Source organism: Zalophus californianus, chromosome 5 (genome assembly GCF_009762305.2).
Source record: "Zalophus californianus isolate mZalCal1 chromosome 5, mZalCal1.pri.v2, whole genome shotgun sequence".
Lineage (NCBI taxonomy): Eukaryota > Metazoa > Chordata > Mammalia > Carnivora > Otariidae > Zalophus > Zalophus californianus.
This window is the reverse complement of record NC_045599.1, coordinates 20,584,437-20,610,122: the sequence shown is the minus strand read 5'-3', so window position 1 is coordinate 20,610,122 and position 25,686 is coordinate 20,584,437. Positions and strand designations below refer to the sequence as shown.

At 40.1% G+C, this 25,686-nt stretch overlaps 1 long non-coding RNA gene across 1 annotated transcript in view; it reads left to right on the top strand.

Moving 5' to 3' along the window:
* The window catches only part of LOC113928926, a 166,211-nt gene extending 149,355 nt beyond the window's left edge, over positions 1-16,856 (top strand). Inside the window, exons 2-3 of the long non-coding RNA XR_003522027.2 lie at positions 10,251-10,332; positions 16,592-16,856. This is a non-coding gene — a long non-coding RNA (uncharacterized LOC113928926). The remainder of the gene's footprint in view (positions 1-10,250; positions 10,333-16,591) is intronic.
* The last annotated feature ends 8,830 nt before the right edge of the window (positions 16,857-25,686 follow it).

Below are 25,686 nucleotides of genomic sequence, written 5' to 3'. Positions count from 1 at the left end.
ATACATGACTCAGTGCTCATCATAGGTGTACTCTTTAATCTCCATCACCTATTTCACCCATCCAACCACCCTCCTGCCCTCTGATAGCCCTCAGTTTGTTCTCTGTAGTTAAGAGTCTGTTTCTTGGTGCAGGGGCACCTGGGTGGCTCAGTTGATTAAGAGACTGACTCTTGATTTTGGCGCAGGTCATGATCTCAGGGTCATGAGATCAAGGGCTGTGTTGGGCTCCCTGCTGAGCATGGAGTCTGCTTAAGATTCTTTTTCTGCCTTTACCTTTGCCACTCCTCCCTCCCCCCTCCACGTGCTCTCTCTCTTAAGAAAAAGAAAAGAGTCTGTTTCTTGATTTGTAACACTCTTTTTTTGCCTTTGTTCATTTGTTTTGTTTCTTAAATTCCACATATGAATGATGTATAAGAATTTTCTAATCCTTATGGAGTTGTTCAAAACTTAGCTATTTAATACTTTGTTATGTCATAAGTTACTAATATTGATTTCATATAACAGAATCCTCTTTACCATGTTTTGTTTTATGTTCATTCTATATTACAATATAATATATTATAAATATATAAATATACACATATTTTTTCCCAGGGACAAAAATAATGGCATAGCATCCCCTTGTATGTTTCTAACAAATTTTCTGCTGTAAAACACCATAATAACCAAAAAGTAGAATATAAAACTTGAAAGGAATGCTATCTTACAGAATTCTGAATAAACCATAAATAAGTATACTAGTTGTAGGACCTTTAATGGTAAGCTTTTTTATTTTAATGTTGCTCTACTTGTGATTATCTCTCACCCAGATGATAAGTGTTTAATTTAATTTATTGGTGTCACTGTATTATTCTATTTCTAAAACACATTATAACATGCAATACAATTATATTTGCCCAGAGAGCATATTTGCTCAGGGATCTGTTATTGTATATTGCATTAATTTTATCTAAAACTACATATGAATGACACTATGTTGTCAGAGGAACTTGTATTCATTTTCAAACTTGGCCTTTTATGGGTCCTTATCACTAAATAGATTACCCGATTTCTTGAGTCTCAGTGTCCTCGTTGATAAAAATGGAGTGTGTGAAGATTAAAGTATCAAGCACAGATGGAAGACGGAGAAAAATCTCAGTACCTGCTGGTTGTCCTTCCTTCCTTCATGTCTATCAGCAAAGTAAATGGAAGAATAGAGCCTGCCATGGGTTGAAACCTGTCCTCCCAAAAGACATGTTGACGTCCTAACCCACTATACCTCCGAATGTGACCTTATTTGGACGTAGGGTTGTTGCAGGTATAATCAGTTAGGATGAGGTCATACAGGAGTGTGGTGGACCTTTAATCCGGTATGACTGATGTCCTTATAAGAAGGAAATGTGGGCACAGACACGCAGAGGAAGTGGCCATATGAAGACTGAGGCCCAGCCTGGAGTTGCTCCTGTAGATAAGGAGTGCTTGAGCTTGTTACCAGAAGCTGCAATTGACAAGAAGGATCCTCCCCCAGAGGCTTTGTGAGGGGCGTGTTCTTGCCGACACTTTAATTTCAGAATTTTGGCCTCCAGATCTGAGAGACAAAATTCTGTTATTTAAGCCACCCAGTTTGGGATACCTTGTCATGGCAGCCCTAGGAAACACATACAGAGTCCGAGAGGACCTGGCTGTCCAAGGCATTCTAGATCAGATCCTGGATTGTGCTTGGTCATCAAGCACCTTGAGAATCTGGGACTGAGATGCCGCACTGTGTGCGCAACTTGAAATGGGTGTGAGCCATACCAATAGTTTATGTTGAAAATCTTAAATTTGGGAGGTCATGAATCCCTTTGAAAATCTTATGGATGCCACTTTCAAAGCAAGGGGAATGCACACATAGACCTATAACACTTTACATTGAATTTTATGGCATTCACAATGTCTCTAGGGGATTTATGGTACAAAGTTAAGAATTCCTCTCAAAAGAATTTCACTCTCAAAAAACAAGAAAAAATATAGCTGACCAGACACTGAACAAGTGATGTAATCAAATTCATGTTTAACAAAACAAGGGTTACTAGAAGTTGGCAGATGGAGAGATCACCTTGGGACTTTTATGTATGAACACAAGAGTTTGTCTCTTAATTTACATTTGCCCCCATGGCATTGTGGGAAGTGAGTAAGACCTAATTATATAACAGCCGGCATTTATTCTGTTCTGGGTATTGTGATAGGTGCTTTCTGTTCATTATCTCTAAGTGCAGGCCTGTATTGGGGGTTGGTACCATTTAGCCCTCTTTCACTCCCATTCATAAAATCTCAAATTCTGACTTTTGATGTTTTCTGCAAATTAGGTTGTACTTACAGGCACATGGATACATTAGGAGAATCTAAGAATGTACTCAAAATGTGATTTTATATGTTTGGTCCATCAATAGGCCATACTGTCTGGAGTGCAATTTGAAGGAGTTTTTTAACACATCCCGAAATTGTCATACAAATAGCATAATTATATATGTGTAGTATGCCTATATGTATATATACAAATATATACATATGACAATATATGCAAATGTATACACACACGTATATTTTGCAGGCGTTAGTTCAAGTTTTAAAAGTATCTTACCATTTTTGAAATCTCATTTTCACATTTGTCCCTTTTTCAGCATACTTGGGATCTCAGACACTAGCAGCAATCTGTGGGTCTCTCTTGACCTTGGGGAGGCTTTCCAAACCACAGCTCCTCAAGGTGCCCCATTCCAGGGATGAAGGGAAGGGGCTTTCTCTCCAGGTCTCCTCAGAGTTGGCTTCAGCAGGCCTGGGTCAAACCTAGGTGGATTGATTTTTATCAGCTTCTCTGGTGATTGTGGAAGATAGGGCAGTTTGAGAACCTCTGGCTCAGAGAGAAGAAAGAGCTTGAGGGCTCCCTAGGGAAAGGATTTGGATTTCCCCATCACCAAAACTCAGAGTCATTGCCTCAGAAACCATGGTGCACATCAGCTGTGCCCCCCTACAGAGGTTTCATGTTTGGAAAATCTCAGAGCAATGACAGTCAACCAGCTTCGAAGAGCACCTAAGATACTTGACTGCTGTCGTAAGGCAGAGAGGTCGCGATGCTCAGATGGCCGACTCTAAAATGGAAGATAGAACTGATTTCCCAATTCTGCACCCTTGTTCCCGAGCAAATGACTACTTGGCTCCTATGAAAAATGATATAGTTGTGACAGTTCTTTCATTGTTCTAAGAAAAAAAATGCATGCAAATTATCAAAGGAAATGAAGGTACTAGGTTCAACAATACTTCAATTAAAACAGCAACGATGCCCACAGAATAGGGCAACTGAAACCAGAAAGGCAACCTCAGATCCTTGTTCGGGCATCTCAGGCCATTGCAGTAAGGCAGGTCACATTGAACAATGGGCTCCTGGCCATTGTCATTGTTCCAGTCGTCCTGGAGAGTACACTGATTTAGGAAAATGCTTGGAGCAATGTCCTTGTCCCTCCCTTAAAAGTTAATAATTTAAAGGCGTAGTATCACAAGGAAGTTGGGCACAACAAAAGCTAATGTTTCTACATCTGACAGCTTCGAGTCCATAAGAAATAGTCTAATAGAAATGAAAACAAATTTTCTTTTCTTTAAAGTAAGTGTGTGTGTGTGTGTGTGTGTGTGTGTGTGTGTGTAAATATTCTGGATCTGTTGGGTATCTCAGATGTAGCAGTGCAAACTTTACTCACCAAAAAATGACTTCACAAAACAATCATAACAAAGATCGAGTTCTTTTGGGAATTGTACTGATTGCCATAAACCAATCTCAGTCTTCAGATCCTCCAGAAACTTCTATAACTCTTAGAATATTCATTTTTAATTTGTGGATGTTTTCCAACGGTTTGTAAACTTTAAGATGCAACAAACTTATTTTTACTCTGCGTTAATGTCTTAGCTTTTGTTGCAAACAGAAGACTCAGGGTATAATTCTTCTTGATTAAACCCCATGTTCTTGCTCCTGGGTATCCTGTAACTGATGAGCAATACCTTATGTATGTAGGAAAAAGACATGCAAACACATGTACTCTGTATTGCTTACGCCCACCAGTTCTAAATAAATGATCCTCAATGATTGTGTGGGAGGTCTTAGCACAGCTCACAACAGACTTTTACCTATTCATCTGTGTAGTAGGTGTAGAAAAATGATTGAGAGGGAGGTTCTGGCCATTTACTTTTAGCTTGGGAGAACTTAGACCCCACTGGTAGTTCTCTAGTAACAGACTGTTAATCAAGGCTCCAGTGACTCTCTTCAAGTGACTGCTCCTTTCTTTTGAATAAATGAAGAATGTTCTCCTATGAGAGCAGTAGGCCTTTGGCTTATACTTTGTTAATTAAGAAAGGTGTTCCTGATGGGTTAAAAAACATTTTTTTTAATGCACTTGTATTGAATGTACCAGTACTAAATCTTCAAAACTTTAAATTCTTCCATCCTGTGAAAGGGGGATTAAACTTTGTTTTACCCTCTTAGGTTCTGTGCCTGGGTCTGAAAGTTAAATTAGCAGGAGAGAGGCACACAAATTTCGTTTAATATCTTACATGCACACAAGAGTCCTCATAAAAGAAACGAAGAGTTGAAGAAGGAGATAGAACCAAGAGCTTATAAAACTTTTTTAAAACAATGAAATGATACATTTGTGGAGAAGTGACAAGACGAAGGAATTTTGTTGGAGGGCAGTAAATTGTGGGACAGTGAGAGTAGGAAACTAACAGAGATAAGGGTTATTTTTAGTAGATTTGTTTAGATAGCTCTATTTTGGCATCAACTGTCAGTCTGTGATGAAAATATTCTTCACTTCCTGGTACAGGGAGGACATTTTTCTCATGGGAAATTTCATGACTTGTTTTTAGGTAGAAGGAAGACGTCATAGAACTCTTTCTGCACCGGCTGTTTCTCAGGAGCTTTCTACCAAAGTGGCATATTTTGGGGGTGATATGTTCTGAACCCCTTCATCTGTTTGCCTTATTAATTATTGCCTCACTTTCAAAAACATCATATGCTCTTAGAAGCCATCAAAATAAATACCCTTGAAAATTCTATTTATGCCAGTTGACAATTTCAATAATTTCTCCAAAATAATTTATTTACAATTAAGAGCCCTAGTAAAATAAATTCTTAAAACAAATCCCTCAGAGGATCTTTTTACTAGGGAAAATACAGTCCTTAAAGGAGGATTTCCAGTATAATCTGGGATTTCAAGGCACTGTGCTCAAGTTTTCAAGTAAGACATACTTCTTATTCTTTTTTTTATATTTTTAAAAGTTTTTATTTAAATTCCAGTTAGTCAACATACAGTGTCATATTACTTTCAGGTGTACAGTATAGTGATTCAGCACTTCCATACCTCACCTGGTGCTCATCACAGCAGGTGTACTCTTTAGCTCCCATCACTCTCCCCTCCCCACCCCCACTTCCCCTCTGGTGACAATTTTTTCATAGTTAAGAGTCTTTTTCTTGGTTTGCCTACCTCTCTTTTTTTTTTATGGTATGTTAATCACCATACAATACATCATCAGTTTTTGATGCAGTGTTCCATGATTCATTGTTTGCGTATAACACCCAGTGCTCCATTCAACACGTGCCCTCCTTAATACCCATCACCAGGCTAACCCATCCCCCCACCCCCTCCCCTCTAGAACCCTCAGTTTGTTTCTCAGAGTCCATATTCTCTCATGGTTCGTCTCCCCCTCCGATTTCCCCCCCTTCATTTTGCCCTTCCTACTATCTTCTTCTTTTTTTTTTTTTTTAACATATAATGTATTATTTGTTTCAGAGGTACAGGTCTGTGATTCTTCTTATTCTTAAAGACTTTATGAGGATGGTGTCTCTGGAGCATGAATAATTATGATACCAAGCCAATACAAAGGCTTACGAGAGGTGAAAGAGTGAGAGATCCCATTCATTTAAGACACCAGAAAAACTTCCAGAGAGGAGGAGGTATTTACAATATTCCTGAAATATGGATAAAACTTAGCTAGCCTGGAGTGAATGGGGAGGATGTAGTTACGAGTTTGTGTTTGACCAACAGTGAGAAAGTAGAAAACAGCTTCACATGCTTAGGAATCATTCAGTTTTTCTAGGGGGGCAATGTCATGTTGTCCATTAGAATCAAGCTGAAGCTTTGTTATTTGGTTTTTGATGCTGTGGTAAGGAGGGACGATGTGGCTGAGCTGTGTTTGAAAAAGGTTGTGTGGTGCCGGAACAGACAAAAGTGGGGAGGCAGGTTGAAGTGGTACAGGAGTCTTAAGGAGAACCTGAACTGGAACTTGGGCAGTAGGAATCTTCCTGAGGGAACCCCTGGCATTGATTAAATGAATATCTGGGAAGGCCAGCTCTAAAACTTGGGGACTGGGAGAATGATAAAATCATTAACAGAGATAGGGAGGTCAGTCAGAAGGAAAGGCTGGGATGAAAGGGAAGGTGATCCTGAGGAGATGCCAAGAGAAAGAGGGAAAGGGTGGAGAAAGATGGTAGGTAGGGAGAAATCAAGGGAAGTAGGGCAGGCCATCAACATCTATTGAAGGAAAGTGAATGGGGATGAGCTCGAGGTGGCCACCGAATTTGTTCATTAGGAGAAGGTTATTGGCAAACCTTGGGAGACTGGTCTCAGTGCAGCCCTAGGTGTAGGACATTAAGAAGAGCGGAAAAGAATGGGTGTAGACAGTAGGGTATAGCTCTTTGAAGAAGTGTGATTGATAATGTGCTTATGTTTTTAGTAAAGTTTACTGATGAAGTAAGGGATGAAAGTAGTGAAGAAAATTGTGTCAACTATACTCAAATAATAATTAGAAAAAAATGGTGAAGAAAATTGAGGAGAGAGTAGAACTCACTTGTTTAGCACCCTGTGTGCTATGCCTGGCACCAGGCAGTGAGATGAAATGATCAGCAAAACAGACGGTCTCTGCCTCAGGAAACCGGGAATGGGGAAGACAGATAGTTGTCAAAGAAGCCCAGTTATTTAAATGCAAACTCTGGACAAGTGCTGTGAAGAAAAAATACAGGTGACTATGAGAGAATAGGCAAGAGATCCAGTCTGAGGTGGTGTCAAGGAATGCATCCTAAAGAAATGAGCTGAGAGCTGAAAGGAAAGAGTGGGGGTGGGAGAAGCCGAGAGGAACAACATAGCCGAGTGGAACAGTCTGGGGTTGGGGGGGTAGTTGGCAGGAGGCAGGGTTGGGGCTAGACATGCATGGCCTGTTGTAGGTGCCCAAAAAAGTCTAGCGTTAAGGAGAGGTCTGCCTTTTTTGTGTTCTAGGGTAGATTAAAAAGGCAGATGTTGGGTGTGAATGGCAGGGAGCTGCCAGGGCATGCGGAAGGAAAATTGAAGATTTCAGGAGTTGTTTTGTCGTATGCCAGGTTAATAATACAAGCCAGTGATTATTAACTCTAAATGCTGTTTTATTTTACTGAAGAGCTTGAAATAAATGTTTCCTGAGAACTAATATTCAGACCTGCAGTTTTCAGTAAGGGCGCCTTGTTTGAGGCAACAAATGTATTTCTGGAGAATTGTGGCTAATTCACATTTTTGTAAATTGACTAATTTTAAACACAGCAGGGAGTATGCTTTTTAAAGGAAACCTATGGTGCATCCTTTTATAAAGTACAGAATCTTTTTGGAAAACAAATGTGTTTTGTAAATCTCTCCTTTAGTGGATGGGAAGAGTATGCTACTGTGCTGAGAGCCATGTATATTCATATATACTTAGGATTCGACAATGAGCAAAGAAGTTCTTTCAAAAACAAGAGCCGCTTCCCTTCACATTCTTTGGCCTGTAAATATTTTAGTAGGAGGCCCAATCTCTCTGTCATCTGGCTTATTTTTAGAGCGCTCACTGATATAAATAATCTCTGGTTTCATTTTAACTGAAGATCACAACTTCTTGAGAATCCTAAAGAGGTATTTTCAGAAGAATGGGGCAGATGTCTGTATGTTTCAAGATATGCACTTTTGTTTGTTCATGTTCTTCTTGAGGAGCTGCCCAGAAAAAAACAAAACAAAATCAAACCAAGAGCGCTATCTTTGTGGAAAGAGACGGCATGGATTTCCTTGATGACTCATTCTCAGGCAGTTGATGTGAGAGCATTAAGGCAATGCGATTCTGATGTGGGATTGTGTTGTTGGGGCATCTAGGGTGATTTTTGACAGACATTACCTTGGAGATTGATTGTGATTTCTTTTTCTTGTTTTAATCTTGGCTTCTAGGTCTACTTGATATGGAATTTATCTAGAGAAGAGGAATTTTTTTCAATGGCTCATCTTCCTCTGGGATTCATAGATTTCTAAGAAAGTTCTTATGTCTACTCTAGGGTTTGGTATGACAGGTATTTATGTTTGATGCAGAATAAAACAGAAAATACACTTAACCTTTATTCAGCCTGCATTATAAATGTATTCTGCAGGCTTTCAGCCACAGTGAATTATATTAATAACCTGTTATTGTAAAAATGTCAAGAATATTTTCTGTCTCTTGGAATGATTATTTATCTGCTGAAAGTACAGTGTTTATCTTAACACTCTTAACAAGAAGAAGAAGGAAAAACGTGCCTTTTAGTGAAATGTTACTTTTTAAGCAGTGTTTTATTTTTTTTGAGATGAGTCCAAAAAATTACTCCAGAGATGACATAGGGAAAATGTCTAAATGGTATATAGGAAATCACCCTTAGCCCCGTTTGATTATACGGAGAACCTATAGACTTTATTTACTCTATCTGTAGCTGCACTAACACATTGATCTCATTGTCCCTAAGTAGATTTGTCATTTAAAAAGAACAAATGAAATGCTCCATGTATGGAGAGGAAAAAAAAAACAAAACCCCTTAATTTCCTTACCATCCATGTCTATCTGAGAGTACATTCTTTATGAGCACAACATATAAAAAACACTTAAAGATTAGAGATGCTGAGATATCTTTATTGATTCTTGCCTGGGCATGAATGCTGCAAAGAATTAACGTGAGAGGTTGTATTCATATCTGAGTTTAGCATGCTGGCAAACATCTACTGTCCCCTCGGTGATGTTTGCTGGTGGTGGTAGAGATGTGTGGTACTGGATATTCATCTGGTGTTTTAGGTTAAATCACTAGGAAAAACTTTGATTTCTTCTCATAGATAGTTGAACATTGTACACTTACTTATTTTTAATATTTAAAAAAAATCACATGAGGATCTGAATTACTGCAACAGCTCTTGGAGTGTCTTTTCTACTTTAGGTCCATTCTTTCCAAACCTTTCCTGTTTATTGTTGCCTGATTCCTATTTCTAGCTGAGATTTGTTGATTCTTTTCTTAAGAACCCATGGTTGGTTCCTATCACCTAGGATGGTGGAGTATACACTTCTTTCCTTTTTTCTTTTAAGATTTTATTTAATTGACAGAGAGAGAGAGACAGCGAGAGAGGGAACACAAGCAGGGGGAGTGGGAGAGGGAGAAGCAGGCTTCCCGCCGAGCAGGGAGCCCGATGTGGGGCTCGATCCCAGGACCCTGGGATCATGACCTGAGCCAAAGGCAGTCGCTTAACCAACTGAGCCACCCAGGTGCCCCCTGGAGTATACATTTCAATCTAGCTTTCAGAGTTTCTGTGATCTCATTTTGCCTTGGTAATCCAACACAATCTCCACTTATTAAAAAATGAACCCTCTGAACCAGTTGAGAAGTCTCACTAGTACACTGGTCTCCCTCTGCCCATATACCCTATGTACATGTGTAAACTCTTACCTTTGCTCCTTTTGTTCTTCTAATTTTACTTCACTACAGAATGGCTTCTCTGTCCAGCCTACTTCTTGTCACCAGTGAACGCACACTTCCCACTGGGTGTGTAGGAATGCCTCTCCCCATGATGAGGTCAAGATACTGGTTTCTTAGCTATCTTATATTAAATGTCTGTTGGATTGTATCAGAGTACATTTATATCTAACAATCAGAGCAACTATCCTTTTAAATCCAAGTGGAAAAATGGAAGAAAGGCAAACTAAGGGTAGGAGCTTAAAGAAAACTGAAGCAAGACAAGTGGGAGTTTTTTGAGAATGGGAGCTGTAGGAAAAAGGAGATGAACGTCAGGTATACACCCCTGCCTGAACATCAGGGCTCACTGAGGTCTAAGGTTCCTTATGAAAAGGGATCTCCGGGGAAAGCTCACCTGAGCATCCCAACAGAGAGGTGTAAGACATTTGTGAGTCTATTGGTATTTAGTCATTCACTTTCCATGATTCTTCCCTCCATCTCCCAACCGCAGGTCCCCAAAACTGTGTCTTGCTGTTAGAGAGAGCTGAAATGTACAGATACCTCTAGAGCTGCTGGTTGGATTATATAATGGGGTAAGTAGCACGAGGTGGTGTATTGGTGAGTTATTACATCTAAACATTGATTCCAGCTTTGTTGATCTAGAAATTTCATCCAACAAGATATCCAGAAGCTGATAGTTTTCGAGATACCAGCTCACACTGTCCAAACTCATGAGGTGTGTAAATCAACTTATTAATTGATAGGAGTGGATATTCCTTTCCAGAGACCGGAATGTATTATTTCTGGGCACCCCAGAAACCAGGAAATCTGAAGGAGGGGCAAAGGGTTACTGGGTGAGCATCATAGCCAAACAAAGAGCCCTAGGCCATTTGAAGAGTACTTCCTTTAGTCCAGAGAAAAGTCTGGTGAGCTATTTCTGCACTACAAAAGAGAAGTTAATAATGGCAATGTGAGGAGATTATCTGAAACATGTGCCTGGTCCCTCATAAGAGTCAGAGAAAAGCTACTTGGCTTGGAGAATGCTCTACGATGAAAGTTAGGGAATGGTCAAGAGGAAGACAATAAGAAAAAAGTGTTACTTTTCAAAGAATGCAGAACTTACGTTTATAGGAGTAATAGGAATTAATTTCTTTCTTTCTTTCTTTCTTTCTTTCTTTCTTTCTTTCTTTCTTTCTTTCTTTCTTTCTTTCTTTCTTTCTCTCTCTCTCTCTCTCTCTTTCTTTCTTTGTAGGCTCTACGTCCAGTGTGGAGCCCAACATGGGGCTTAAACTCACAACCCTGAGATCAAGACCTGAGCTGAGATCAGGAATCCGATGCTTAACCAACTGAGCCACCCAGGTGCCCCTAGTAGTCATAGGAATTTCTAATAGAAAAAAGCAGACTTATGCTTTTAAGATAATTTCAGTTTCCGAGTCAAAATGTTTTTAGATTTTAGATCCTCTGGGGAAAGCAGCTGTAGCTTCTCTCCTTACTGGATATTATGTTAGAGAGACGTTACTTTCCGTAGAGTTTCACTAACCCAGGAAATCAAGAAAAGCTGCTGACGTTTGGAGCTGGGAGTGATGGACTTGCATGTCAGGAGGGAGAGGAGGACCCCGGCACAGAGAGCTGTGGAGGGTTCTGGGAAAGAAGGAGTGGGGAGTGGGGTGGATACTTCTGGTGTTAGCTTTGGGAGGTGGATGAATGGTTGTGGGAAGAACAGAAGCAAAGGAGGAAGGAGAGAATGAGCACGGTGCACGCAGAGTACGTGGAGGACATCTGTGTTGAATGGAAAAGCCCAGCCCAGGAGGTCTGCCCTGGTTGGTATTGAGAGGGTAAAGTAGCTGACTGGAAGCCAGCACCCCGTGTCCCCCTACTACCCTAGCCACCCTACACTGAACTACGTATGGCTTTGGAACAGTCACTGAAAAGTCCTTGAAGAACCACTTAACCTTTCTTCCATCCACATCCGGGCCATGCTTGCTGTAGGAAAATTTGATAAGCTTGTAGCTAAACTTAGAAGAAGCACTTTTTCAACCTCAACTGCCGGAAGCTCCAATTGAAATTCAAACTAGCTTAAATAAAAAAGGGGATGTATTGTTTCATATATTCATTGGCTTCAAGTGTGACTTTAGTGGGCCCACATCTCTCTCCAGACCCAGTCTCCTGCCCTCGTTTGGCTCTTCTCCCCTCTGTGTTGTCAGAACAAAGGGCCCCTTGAAGATCCAAGTTCACATTCACCCTATTTTAAGTTCTGTGGAAAAAATGTACCACTTCCTGATACTTGCACAGCAGGATCTAGGGTTTTATCTGGGGGGGCCATGCCTGGTCACTGGGCTTACCCCCAAACAATCACGGAGGGTTGGAGATTTGGTTCTTGGATCAGACTCTCTTCACTGGTAAGCCGAGTGAGCCGAGTGTGAGCTGAGTGTGAGGAAGGGTAGTTTCCCAAGGTGAAGTCAGGATGTGGATGCAGGGCAGGAGGAAACATTAATAGCCATCGTATTCTTCTCTGGAGACATGACCATTAGCAGCCTGTCTCTTGGTGTGGATTACGTGGCACAAGACTCATCTGGCTACAGAATAGGCAGAACTGGGGAGCCGGTAACGTGTAGCTCCCCAACTTCTTCCTCCCCATAGATTGCTGGTCACAAACCCTCTTTGGGGCAGGGAAAAAAAGTGGGTGGCCAAAGTCACGTAATAGCCTTAGTGATAAGTTGAGCAACTACTTTGTGCCAGGTGCTAGTTATGTTACCTAATTTAATTCTTCCAATAGCATTATGTTTTAAGGATGGTTATGCTCATTTTAGGGATAAGAAGCATAAAGATAAAAGAGACTAAAAAGAAATGGCTTTCTTTTTCTAGAGAGCACTCCACGGTAATCTGTGTGTATTTACTTGTATGCTGTCCGTGTCCTTCACTAGAATGTAAATTCCATGAGGGCAAGGACTTTAAAGGTCTATCGGAGTTCCCAGGGCCTGGAAGAGTGCCTGTGCAGCAGTCGGTGCTTAACAAACACTCCTTAAATATTTGGTAAAATAATGACTTTTATAGTCTCCCCAAACCTTAGAAAATTAGTGATAACCAAATACAGCAGACATTTGCAACTTTTATTGCTCATGTCATCAATTTCAAACCATTCTTGAGCTTTGCATTCTCCTTGACGTGTATCCACCTCCTGCCCACCAACCTGCAGCTCTTTTCCCAGAGCACAGAGCCTCTTCTCAAGCCAAGCAAACTTGCTGGCTAGCTGTGTGGTCACACCGCCGCAGCCCCACCTGTCCCTGACACCCCTGGAAACTCCTGCCCGCTTCTGCTCTCCTCACTTATCTGAATGTGCCCCCAGAAAGAAGCACACATTGCTAAAGCCCTTAATATTGAAGTAAGATCCTGATTCCATTAAAAATGATCCTGGGGGGCCCCTGGGTGGCTCAGTTGGTTGAGTCAGTTTCAGCTCAGGTCATGGTCTTGGATCGAGCCCCAGGTCTGGCTCCAGACTCGGTGGGGAGTCTGCAGAGCGTGGGGTGTCTGCTTGTGGAATCTCTCTATCCCTCTGCCTCTGCCCCTTGACCAGCTCGCTCTTTCTCTCTCTAAAATCGATCAATGAATCTTTAAAAAAAAAAAATGACCCTGTGGCTGTCAAAACAGGGCTGTCCTTTGCGAAGATCAAGTAAGCTCTATCTGTGCTGGTAACGGCAAAGCTTTGAAGAATTCCGAGCCAGGCTTTGTAGAGTTTTGACGGGGTAGATAATTGCTATTAGATATTTAAAGAGACAAGGGATTAGATATTTGTGTGACTCCAAAGTGCATAACTAAAACAAGGACGAAAACAATCGGGAACCAGATTTTAGACCAACATACAAAACTGTCAAGTAAGAATTTTGTCAGTGGGACAGGCCGCGAGTAGAGTGAGTTCATCATCACTGGAGGCATGTAAGCGTGTCATGGAGGGGATTCAAGCATCTGATGAGGGACGACACTGAATTACCACATGTTCATCATGTGTAGGTTTACAGGTCGTCATGGTGACGGGCCATTCCTGGACTGTGGGGGCTTTGGGAAGGGCTGACATGTTATGCTATACATACATGGGACATGTCATCAATTTCAAATATTTACTATTTCATAGTAAAGTTGAGAAGCTACCGTTAAGAATAAGTGTATGCATGAAAGAGCCTGCAAAAGCAGGAATGAGAAAAAGGGAGCATGGGAAAGGGAGTGGAGAGGAGGTAGAGAGAGACAGACAGAGAGAGAGAGAGGAAGAGAGAAATGCATTCTTTATGCAGGGAACAGAAAAACACTCACTTCAGCTTTCTGCTTTTGTTCTTCATTCATAAAGGACATACATTCTTTGTATCCGCTTTAGCACCACTATCACAGCTATTGTGGGAAGACACAACCTTCCCTAAATGTGGGAAGGAAAGCCTGATTGCCAGGCTTCTTCTTTGACAATCAGAACACCTGGGAGAGTGACATGATTTGTGACGGGAGAGGGACGGAGCCCGAGTCAGCTGGGTAGGCCAGAGTCTGGCCTGTGTTGTGTTCTGTAACATTTAATACTGAGCTCCAGAGTACTTTGTAATCATTACCCGATCTGCACGGCCTCCCTGACAGGTAAGCAGTGCCATCCGCAATTTAGACACGAAACAATGGGGGTGATTGAAGACTCCGGGAGTGAGTTTCAGGGCTACAACCAGAAGCTTGGATGCCTTGGTTGTCGGTTTGATGCTGATGATCCTTGCTTAACACTTTTCAAGCAGCAGGTCTTAAAGTGGCACTGGTCCCCAGAGGGGCGCTCTGCCAACGGGGTGTTTCGGGCCCCGCACTGGGACTGCTGATCCCGTCCGGGCAGCTGGAGGACTCCCACGCATCTTTGAAGGTCATAAGGGCCTCTGCCTCTCACTTTGTCCAAATGTCATTTGTTTGCTCGGAAAGTTAATCCTGGGGTCTCTGGTCTGTGATTCTTAGAATGCTAACTTAAGCCTTCGTATGTTGATGTTGTGTGTATGAGTGTATAAATCTGTGTATGTCTGTATGTGAATGTGCATCTGCGTGTGTGTGCGTGCATGTGCCTGTGTGTATGTGTGCATGTGCGTGCGTGTATGTGCATCTGCGTGTGTGTGTGCGTGTGTGCGTGCATGTGTGTGTGTATTAATACTATCCTTGCTTTCCCTCTCCTTGTGCTTTATTGCTTACTACTTCCAAAGACAGATTGAACTTTTCTCACTGTATCATTCTGCTAGCACCCTTCTGAATACTAATAAGAGAAAATTATTTTTCCTGGGAAAAATATTGCCATGCATCCTGACATTTTTGGCAAGTCTTTTTCGACTCCTAATGGAAAGTTTTGATAAAATGAATTATCTTTTGTGCAGAGTTGTTTTCCTTTGTATTTTTCTGTGCCTACCATTCTTTCAGTTTTCTATTAAATTATTATTTTCTCTGTATTACTTTACAAGTTGTAATTGCTTTGTTATCAGAAAGACAGAGGTAGGTTCATTTTATCCTTTTATCACCTAACGTCTTGGTGAATGAATTGTAGCACTCCTCATTACCATAGCTTTGTTCTGCTCAGTTTTTAATGATAATTGCCCTTGTCATTTCTTGTAATGTAAGCTATAGAAATCTTCTGGTTAAAGAAGAGAGAGATTAAGAAGTCAGAATATATTTTCAAATGAACTGATAAAAAAATTTCATGTTTCATTTAAAAGCATTAATTAAATGACAAGGAGCTCATGAAGTGAAATAAACAAAAGATGGACAAATGACATTGTCACAGCGAGTTCAAGAAGGAAGCACATGAGCATGTGATTAACTGAGACAGAATATTATCTGCATGGGTCTGGTCATTCATACTCCCACCCCCTGACTTATAGCCCTTTCCGATGCTTTTTTTTTCCTTTCTTATTTCTTTTTTACATGAGTGCTCCCCATCTTTGTCTTCTTTATATGCTGAATGTTTTTCTGATATTGCACTTCTGGATGATAGAACATACATTTGTGTGTTTATGCTCAGAATTGTTAACACTGAGCTTAACAAGGGGCTGAACCTGTGCAAGCCAAAAGCTCCACATTGCCCTCTTCTGTCAGGTAGGGGAATTGCCTATCAAACCAATCACGTCAAGTAAGGTGGAACCTAGGCAAGTACCTAGTGAAGGATGCGAGAGTTGTGTACCTGTGTGATGGAGTTGTTCTGTGAAGTGGAGACCAAGGAGCAGCTGAGCAAGGAGCTTCTTCCTCGAGTTGATTATACGGTGAATTTCTATGGAAATTGCCTACTGTGCAAGCAGAATCCAACTTCATCCATCTTTGATTTAACTCTTCTGCTACATAAAATACATCAGTCTTGCCAGTTTCTGAGCTAGTCCAGTTCCAGGACCTTACTTTGGAGAAGAGGTGGGACCCCCCCCCATCCTATGTTCCTTTTGCGATTTTGACCAAGGTGAGAACATACTTGGCCCGTCTAATCAAGGTAAAGTGGTAGTGTTCAAGATAAAGTGTAGTGTATTTTCTGAAAAAAGACAAGGGAAAGTATCCTAGAACTTAGAAGAGCCTAGACTTGAGCACATTTGTAATTTTCTGATCCACAGTCTGCTCTGTCTAGTTACAGATGAAATTTGGCAATGCTCCTTCTAGCCTGAAGTAGATGGGTGTTTTAACTACTTCCACATTCTAAATCCTATGCAAAGTCTCTTGCCAGGACCAGGGGAAGTCATTATCTACTCAAAATGGGAAGTGTTGATAAAGTACATTATCTTTTGTGCAATTGTTTTCCTTTGTATTTCTCTGTGTGCATCCCCCCTTCCCCCAGTTTTCTATGAAATTAATTATTTTCTCTGTATTCCTTTATAGGTTGCGGTTGCTTTGTAATCGCTTTCTGCTAGAACCTGCTTCCTGGTTTTCTCCCAAGGTGTGGGGTAAACAGATCAGCTCCTTCTGAGTCAGGAAGATATTTTCATGTTGGCTCATCAGGACTCTTCTCCCGTCCTCCTCACCTATAAGTAAAGCTCCCTTGCATCCAAAACTGTATTGACACCGTTGTGAGTGTTAGTGCTATTACGTTGAAGAGCATTTACTTTTCCATCTCTAACGCGTAGCATGGCGTCTCACGCATATTAGGGCCTCAAGGAATGTTTGTTGAATAAATGAATTGATGATATACTTTCTGTTACAAGGTATTTATTTGGAGTCAGATGAAAGAACTAACAGGTTAGAGCTGTGGGCCCCAGGAATTCCTGTCCTCACACTTGACCTTTGCCCTCAAACTTGCCTGGAGCTTATTCAGGAGATGTTTCAGACTTGTTCAACTTTTTGATGATGCATAGCAGTTCTAGCCAACATCTGGAGATAGTTCACGGTAGGGGACATGTGGACCAAGTCAGAGCCAACTTTCCCCATAGCCTGGTGGTAATAAATTACTTCCTTGCAGTAACCAGAGGCAGACTCATACTCCAGTCTGGGCCTGGTTCCTTGTTTCTGTTTCTGGTTTGAGGGATCCCTCCATCTCTGCTCATGTACAAAGCAGAGATGGTGGTTGAGCCCGCTGGTTGAACAAGACATTGGATTTCACTCTCCTGGCTCTTTGTTATGGCCCACAGCCTCCCCACTTCTTAGGTACCTTGAAGGAAGGATGATCCCAAACCACATTCCTAGAGTTTTACATCTTCAAAACTACTCCTTTTTTTTTTTTTTTTTCCACTGATGGGTATGCTTTTCCAGTCAATGTTTGCAATTAGAATCTAGATATTCTGATTCCTAACCTAGTGCCATTTCCATATTATAATACTTTTGAAGATTTAGTGACTTTCAGAAATATGCGACTGACTCAGTGATACTGTGGTATTTAATTATTAATCATCCTGATCCTTGATTGTATTCTATATCCAATTTCTGTCTTTTCGATAATGGCTGGAAAACTTATAAGAATTGTCTCTCTATATTTTTGCCATTTCATCCGCTTGACCTCTTCTTCCAGGCTTTTGCAATCTGACTTTTCTATCACCTTTTGTCAGACTGTAATTGTCCTAGAAATGGATAAGCCCGGTGGTTTTCCTGAGTGCTCTCTTCCTGGATCTTTCTGCAGTCCTAGAAGCTGATGTTCACTTTTCCCTTCTGGTAGCATCAAAGACATGGCAGTCTCCAGATGATACTGTTATATTTCAGTAATTCCTTTTTAAAAAAACTTTTCAGCTATAAGACATTTCAAATATCTACAGGAGAAGCAAAAATGGTATAATAAATCCCTGTTTACCTCTCAGCCAGTTTCAATAATGGTCAACACTTTGCTGCTTTGATTTTCTTATCTCCCCATACTTTACTTTTAAGGGTATTAAAGCAAATCTCAGACTGCATATTATTTGAATTATAAATAATTTAACGTGTATCTCAAATGTAAAAAATCTAAAAAAAACAAACAAAAAAAACAAAACCCTGATGGCATTAGCACATCTAAGCATTAATGATAATTCCTTAGAATTATTCAGGAATCAGTCTGAATTCAGTTCCCCTGTTCATGCCGTCTATTTTGGAATAGGAATCATTTATCTGTTAGAATTTTACTCATACTGAATCTGGCTAATTGTATCCTTGGGTGTTTTCAATATGTCCTTCCTTCTCTTCTCCAAATTTTTTGCCAAGTGGTAATTAGATCTAGAGGAGCACTCTCCCCTGGAGTACAATGCAAACTACGGATGTAATTTAAGGCATTCTAGGGGCGCCTGGGTGGCTCAGTCAGTTAAGCATCTGACTCTTGATTTTAGCTCAGGTCATGATCTCAGGGTCGTGGGGTCGAGCCCCGAGTCAGGCTCTGTGCTCAGCCAAGAGTCTCCTTGAGATTCTTTCTCTCTCCCTCTCCCTCTGTCCCTGGTCCCACTCTCGCTCGCTCTCTCTTTCTTTCTAAAATAAATAAATATATCTTTTAAAAAAAGCTATTTTAGATATTGCTAAATCCTCCCACTCCAAGGGATTGTACCATTTTTGCATTTCCTCCAGCAACATGTGAGAGCCCTGATTTCCTTAGAGCCTTGCAAACAGTACTCTCAACTGCCAGGCATGGGGTTTTCTGTCAGCCTAACCGGTGAGAAATAGCAACTTGGTGTAGTTTTAACTTTATGAGGACTGTTTGATCTTTGAGTGTGGTGTAAATGAAAGTTGCAAGTGTTTTTGCCCAGGTCCTTCCTGTGTAACCTTCTCCCCTTGGCTTTTCCTTCTTCTCCTTCCAATGTGCAGCCTTGTTTCACGGCTCTGCTGTCACATTGCTGATTATCCTCTGAGCTCATCCATCAAGAACTCAATGTGCTTCTCTTCATACTGTGAGTTCTTCAAGAGGGGGACTCAGGTTCTATTAATTTTTGTATTTCTAGCCTCTGATGAGGTGGTTAACTCATGTGGGATGTTTGATATATTGATTGTTTCAACCTCTATGCTGTGATGTACACAATTTATTTCTAACCTCTAGTTGTATATCTTGTTCATGGTGTTCTTCCCGCCAGATTTCTCCCTCTTTTTATTTTCTAGATCTGAACCAATTGAAATTTTACCTGTCTTTCAAGGCTCATCTGTGCCGTTTACTCTACAAAAGCTTTTCTGATTTCCTTAAGGTGATCTTTCCTTTCTTTGAAATCCTTTATACTTTGTATCTCTTCTGGGTCCTTGCCGTGTGACCCCCTCCCCTGACTCACATCCTTTGCAGAGCCTAGTACCCAGGCTGAAAGAAAAGGATAGTTGATGAAATACAGTATTCATCAAATATGAATGATGTGTTCTTTCTCTATTTTATGTAGTTGGTTTATCTTGCCTATTTAAGTTCCTATCATAAGTTTCTTGAAGGATCATCAAATCAGACTCAAAGATGGGAAATATTTTAAGCACTCACTTAATATCTTGTTAAAAAAATTAACTTGTTTTAAAAATAGACTATAATAATTTCAGTGTTAGTTGCAGGACTGGTGGATGTTATTTCAGAGAGGAGAACCCACAGGGCAGAGCTGGGAGAGGAATGATTTCTAGCCTAAGCTCAGACATCATTGGTAGGTCAGTAACTTCACCTAGAGAAGTCAGTCACCTGAGTAAGTTACTGCAACAGTCTGAAGATGTTTGTTTTCTTTTTCTTTTTTCCCTTTTTTGGGGGAGTGTGTGCAAAATTCATTTGCAGAATATTCAGTTACTTGATTGAATATTGAGTTAAATTACTTGATTTATTGAACATTATTTTCATTGGGCTTTATAAGGCTCCTTCTTGTTTTAATTACTCATTTAATTACTCTTCATCTCAGAGCCCCACCCCATTTCTGCCTACCCTGTCAACACTTACTTGATCATATTTGACATGTGTCTTCATGTATCCATCCTTATCAAATAGATAGTGCTCTATGTGTGACTTTGGGTTTGGCCCTGTGGCTGCTTTAACCACTAAAATGAGGGAGAAGTGACCGTATACCAGATTCCAGTCTAGGCAATCAAGAGGGCTGAATGTTTTCATTTGTTTCTTGTGCTGTCATTGTCACCAAGACAAGTGTCCTGGTGGTCTTAGGAGGGGATGACTACTGTTTTCACATTGTTGGTTTTGAAACTCTTACCTTATTTCTGAAGAGATTTTGCATGTTGCCATGATGTTGGGCATCAATAAACAAAATATGACCTGGAAGCAGTATAACAGTATTCCCTGGAAATACCGTCATTACAATCATTTAGGGAATCTACTGAAAGTGCAGATCTTTTGGCTCGCCCAAACATTCTGTATCAGAAACTTTATGGTGGGGCCCAGGAATATGTGTTTTAAAAGAAATAGCCAGTGATTCCGATACATGTGGTTCTTGGATCCATTTTGAGAAATACTAATTCTGTTCTCTTCTCTATAATATAATGGGATAAATACATAAGTGTATGAAATGTATCCACCATCTATCCATCACCAATCTATGTCAAACATATTAACTTTGTTTAAAAAAAGATTCACTTATTTATTTTAGAGAGAGAAAGAGGGAGCAGGTAGGGGCACAGGCAGAGGAAGAGAGAGAATCTGAAGCAGACTCCGCACTGAGTGTGGGGCCCGACACGGGGCTCGATCACACAACCCTGAGATCATGACCTGAGCTGAAACCAAGAGTTGCACACTTAACTGATTGTGCCACCCAGGTGCCCTAAACATATTAGCTTTTAAACATTCATTTAATATGTTTTAGAAAATACAAGCTTATAGCCTCATGGAGATTTAAAAATGAACTTCAAACTGACACTGTATAAGAGATGTCTTGCTTCAAGATGCCAGTTCACCAGTGATCTCGACCACTCTGTCCACAGATGAGTTTATCTGGTTTACATCTCTCTCTGTCATGGAGAACTCTTTTCTCTGGCCTTTTATCATGAACTCCCGTCACCAAACAGAGTCCACATCGATTAGTCCACTGGACATTGCTGGTATATGTGTAGGTCAGCTTGAAGACGGAGTAGATGGTGTGACTCCACAGATGCTTAAGGCCCCTTGGCCCTGAGCTGTTCGCCCCATTGACTCAGTCACAGGACCCAGGGATGCCCACAGCATGGAGGGTTTCTGTTAAATGCATTTGCTATTTGGGAAGGGCTAAACTCTCCTTTCCAGTCAGTGACAGCTTTGGTTGAACTACTTTCTCAGATCTTTAGCTGGTCACCCCAGACTTGGGATAATAGGCAGTTTTGACAAAATAGGGACCAAGAAATATCAAGAATGTGGGTCATTTCATAGGACACTGTGTGTACCTGAACAAAGTGAGCAAAGGCAGGACTGACAAGAAAGGGGACTGGGTGTTCTTTTAGACCTACTTTTATTTTGCAGTTTTTTTCCTAGGAAAAAGAAGCCTTCATTTATAATGGTGGTCTCTCCTATTTCTTTTAATGAATGTGTATGTTTGGCTGAGTCGTGCTCATACAGTTTTCACATGTTGAAAGCTTTTGGGCTAAGGAAGAGTCTTTAGGTGACAATTATTTTAATGCTAAAATTAAGTAAGGAACCAGTAATTTTGCAGGGAAGCATGCCTCATTTGCATGTTGATTAAAAAGTATCTGTGAAGATTGGGGCGGGATTTGAGCAAATAAGCTTTGTGTGTGGGTCATAATATTTTTCTTCTGGTTAGAATTGGGAAATATCCTTTGTCTATGAAGGATTTGGAGTAGTTGCAGAGAGAATTGATCATTTAAAAAATCTTACTGAATCTCAGACTGCCTCCCCAGCTTTGTTCTTATACATGCTAGTGTGTACCCAGGAGTGTATTTACTGGGTATGTTCATGAGCTTATTTTTCTCTAAAGCTACCAACACAAAACCAAACAAAACACGAAATAAAATAGGCTTTGCCCAAACCTGTCTTCTACTGTTATACAACATTCATTTTAGTTAGAATTAAATCTTTTGTACACGTGCCAAGGGTTATTGTTGTCAGTCTCCTTCAAGCTTGGATACCCTGTGATTTGTAAGGTTTGTGTGTCTTTCCCCTTTGCACTTGGGCATTGTAATTATAATCATGTAGTATCTGACAGGAGCTGCCCAAGTCAGTTTTGAGGATTCCTTTGTGTGGTTGGAGGATATCCTGATATCCCTTGTTACTCTTTTTTTTTGTCACATAACAAATGTGCTTTTCCTTGTCACTTGTGATTTTTCATCCTTTTGGTCATATCATTAATGCTATCTAGAATTCTATTTAGGACACCATTTTGCTCACAGCCATCACAAATATAATCAGGATTTTCATGTGGAAGCTGATTTGATATTTGAATCTTGCTTTTTATCCACACTGCCCATTCATTAAACAAACAAACAAACTTAGTATTCAGTTAGACCCCTGGAACACCAACTGGCTTCACTAATGTGATTTGATTGTGATTAAGGTTACAGATTCAGCGAGCCATCTCTGTCCTGGTCAGGTGCTCATCTCTATGTTTACCCAATGTCGGCTGTTTCAAGCACTTAACATCCCTTGTGAGCCATTTAAAGCTAGATGGCATTGAGAGAGGGGCACAGTTTTTCCTTTAATGATATTTTCAAATGTAACGAAAGTTGAAGCCCTTGGGCTTCTCATTTTGATGGAGAAATAGGAGATCGAATATGTTAGCTGTCTAAAAGGGGCCCTTAACCAGAGACAGCTGACTTGATCATTGTTTTTCTTTTATTGTTGTGTGAATGATGGGACGGGAAGGGGAATGGAATGGATATGTTTTAGCTCTTTCTTGACCAGAGCTTATTCAAAAGGCACTTGAACATCAGGAATTACATATAGCACTAATCGATGGGATATTGTTTGTTATTGTAATATTAGCCAGAAGTGATTTAGGTTGTGGATTATGTGCTTTCCTTTTAATAATTGGAAATTGCCTTAATGTTCTGGATCCTTTAGTTCATCGATTAGCACTAATCGATGGGATATTGTTTGTTATTGTAATATTAGCCAGAAGTGATTTAGGTTGTGGATTATGTGCTTTCCTTTTAATAATTGGAAATTGCCTTAATGTTCTGGATCCTTTAGTTCATCGATTAGCACTAATCGATGGGATATTGTTTGTTATTGTAATATTAGCCAGAAGTGATTTAGGTTGTGGATTATGTGCTTTCCTTTTAATAATTGGAAATTGCCTTAATGTTCTGGATCCTTTAGTTCAGTTTAGTTTAGTGGGCAAACTGTATCCCCTGGGCCAAATACTGCCCACAACCTGTTTTGTAGATACGTTTTATTGCAACACACCCAGGCCCATTCATTAGTGTATTTTCTCTGGTAGCTTTCATGCTACAATGGCAGAGGTGAGAATGATCCACACAGCCGAAAATATTTACTCTCCGGTCCTTTATAGAGAAAGCTCGCTAACCCACGCTTTGATTGATCAAGTGTCTTCCGGGTGAAGTAGCCTGGTTGGGGTATTTGCCTCTTTTGATCATTTTATTTGGGAAAGCTGGTGAAAAGATGTTTACCATTTGCTCCACATTTTGTGTCTTGGAACACACAATTTATTTTTAGAATGAGTTAATTTTTATCCAAGGATTTATCATTTGAATCTATGAAGAAATAGTCATTACAGTGTGTTGCGTTTCTCAACAGATACAGGGGTATAATCATATGTGCAAATTCTGTGGGGTGTGTGTGTGTGAGAGAGAGAGAGAGAAAGGAGACAGGATAAAAGATGTTTTTTGTTTGTTTATTTCAGTTCCCATACATTTCTTTTGAGTTATTTACATTGGCTGTTTTACTCTTCAGTCAGTTTCTTGCAAGATTTAAATCTGCTTCCCGCTCCTGGTTATGGCCCTGACTTCACTCAGCATTGGAAAAAGGAGACAGTTGGCTTGGCTTAATATTTAAGTTTTGGTGAATTGGTTCTTATGTATTTGTTTTTGTCCAAGTAATATAGACCCAAGGTAAGAAATCAGGAAGGTAGATGAGGAGGGAAACCCTCCTGCCCTCTTCCTCACATTCCCAGGCTCATTTCCACCAGCATCTCTTTGAATCATTAAAAAGAAATTCTGGTATTTACTGAAAAAAATCCACCCACCCCTATTTCTTAATTTAATGATCTTGGACAATTTCCCCTTACTCCCTGCTGTGAGAGATGATGCTTTGACTCCCTCACCCTTTTCCTTAGCTTTGGTAGTTACATTAGTATTCTCAGTTTTACTTTTGGTTCTTTTCACAACTTTAGAAAATGTATCAATAATCCTAGCTCTTGTTCCCTCTACGTTAGTCAATTGACTTGATTTTGCTCTGGGATGAAAACGTTAAGTCCTTTCACTCTCTCGCCTGCCTCTTTACATTTTTTTTTCTTCCCCTGTTCCTTCAATTTAATTTTGGCTTTTATATTGTCAAGGTTGGTAACATTTACATTCTGTCCTGCAATTACAACCGTACATTCTGTGCTCTCTGACTATGTTTCTTGCCTTGGAGGCTAAAAATAATCAATCTCTTATATTACTGTAAGTATGTAATTATTTTTTACTGCCGAGACCTGTAGTGTGCTAGGATTCCATTTCTTTTCTTTTGGATTCTATTACATGCCCCCAGGCCCCTAATCAGGGTAAAATGGAATCTTCCTTTGTATCTCTGTGTCTTTTTATAGGATTTCAGTTAATCAGACACTGGCCAACCTGGATTGATTTTATATGTCTCTTATCTTTTTGTTCCCATTTTCAATGTCTTCGTCCTTTCTGCTGTATCGTCCAAAGGATGTCTCAACTTTATTTTCTGTCTATTTTATGGCATTTAAAAATTTTGGCAATTGGTCCTCCTGCTCTTTTTACTTGCGCTTTCTGGAGAATTCCACGATTAACTTCCTGCTTCAGCCCTCCCTTCTGATCATGGTTTGAGTGATGGCTCCCTCTGCTTTCATGTATACATAGAACCATTCTATTCCCTACTCTTGTCATCCAGAAATCTGCAAAAATATCTGGTCCATTGATGTCCCATATGTTCTCAGCACTTTTATGAATTTACTTCCTTGTGTCTTTTTTAACTGCCATTTTAATGAGTTTCAAAGGAGAAGAGGCAAAGGCATATGCAGAGTCTACCATCTTGAACTTTATTACTTTAAATTCGTATCTCACTGTAGTTTTTTCTTTCCTTTAAGAAGCACGGACTATTTTAGAGTTTATAATAAATAACCCACCCATTTATCTGGCATATTTACATTTTCTTTTATTCTTTCAAGCAGGCCAACAAATTTTCCTCAAAGATTTGGTTATAAATCAGGTTCTTATAAATGCAGTAAGTGCACAGTTCAATTTTTCCTTTCTATAATTTCTCTTTCTTCAAGTCAGTTTTTTAAAACTTTTCTACATACTTATGTATTCTACAAACTCAAAGTTTTGAAGTTTAAGATCCTACATCATTTGTAACATGGCATTTGTATTTAAATTTATTTCCCACCATAAATCAACCATAGACTCCATATGCATTCAATTAGTTATATAGTTTCTTATGAACACAATAGGCTCAT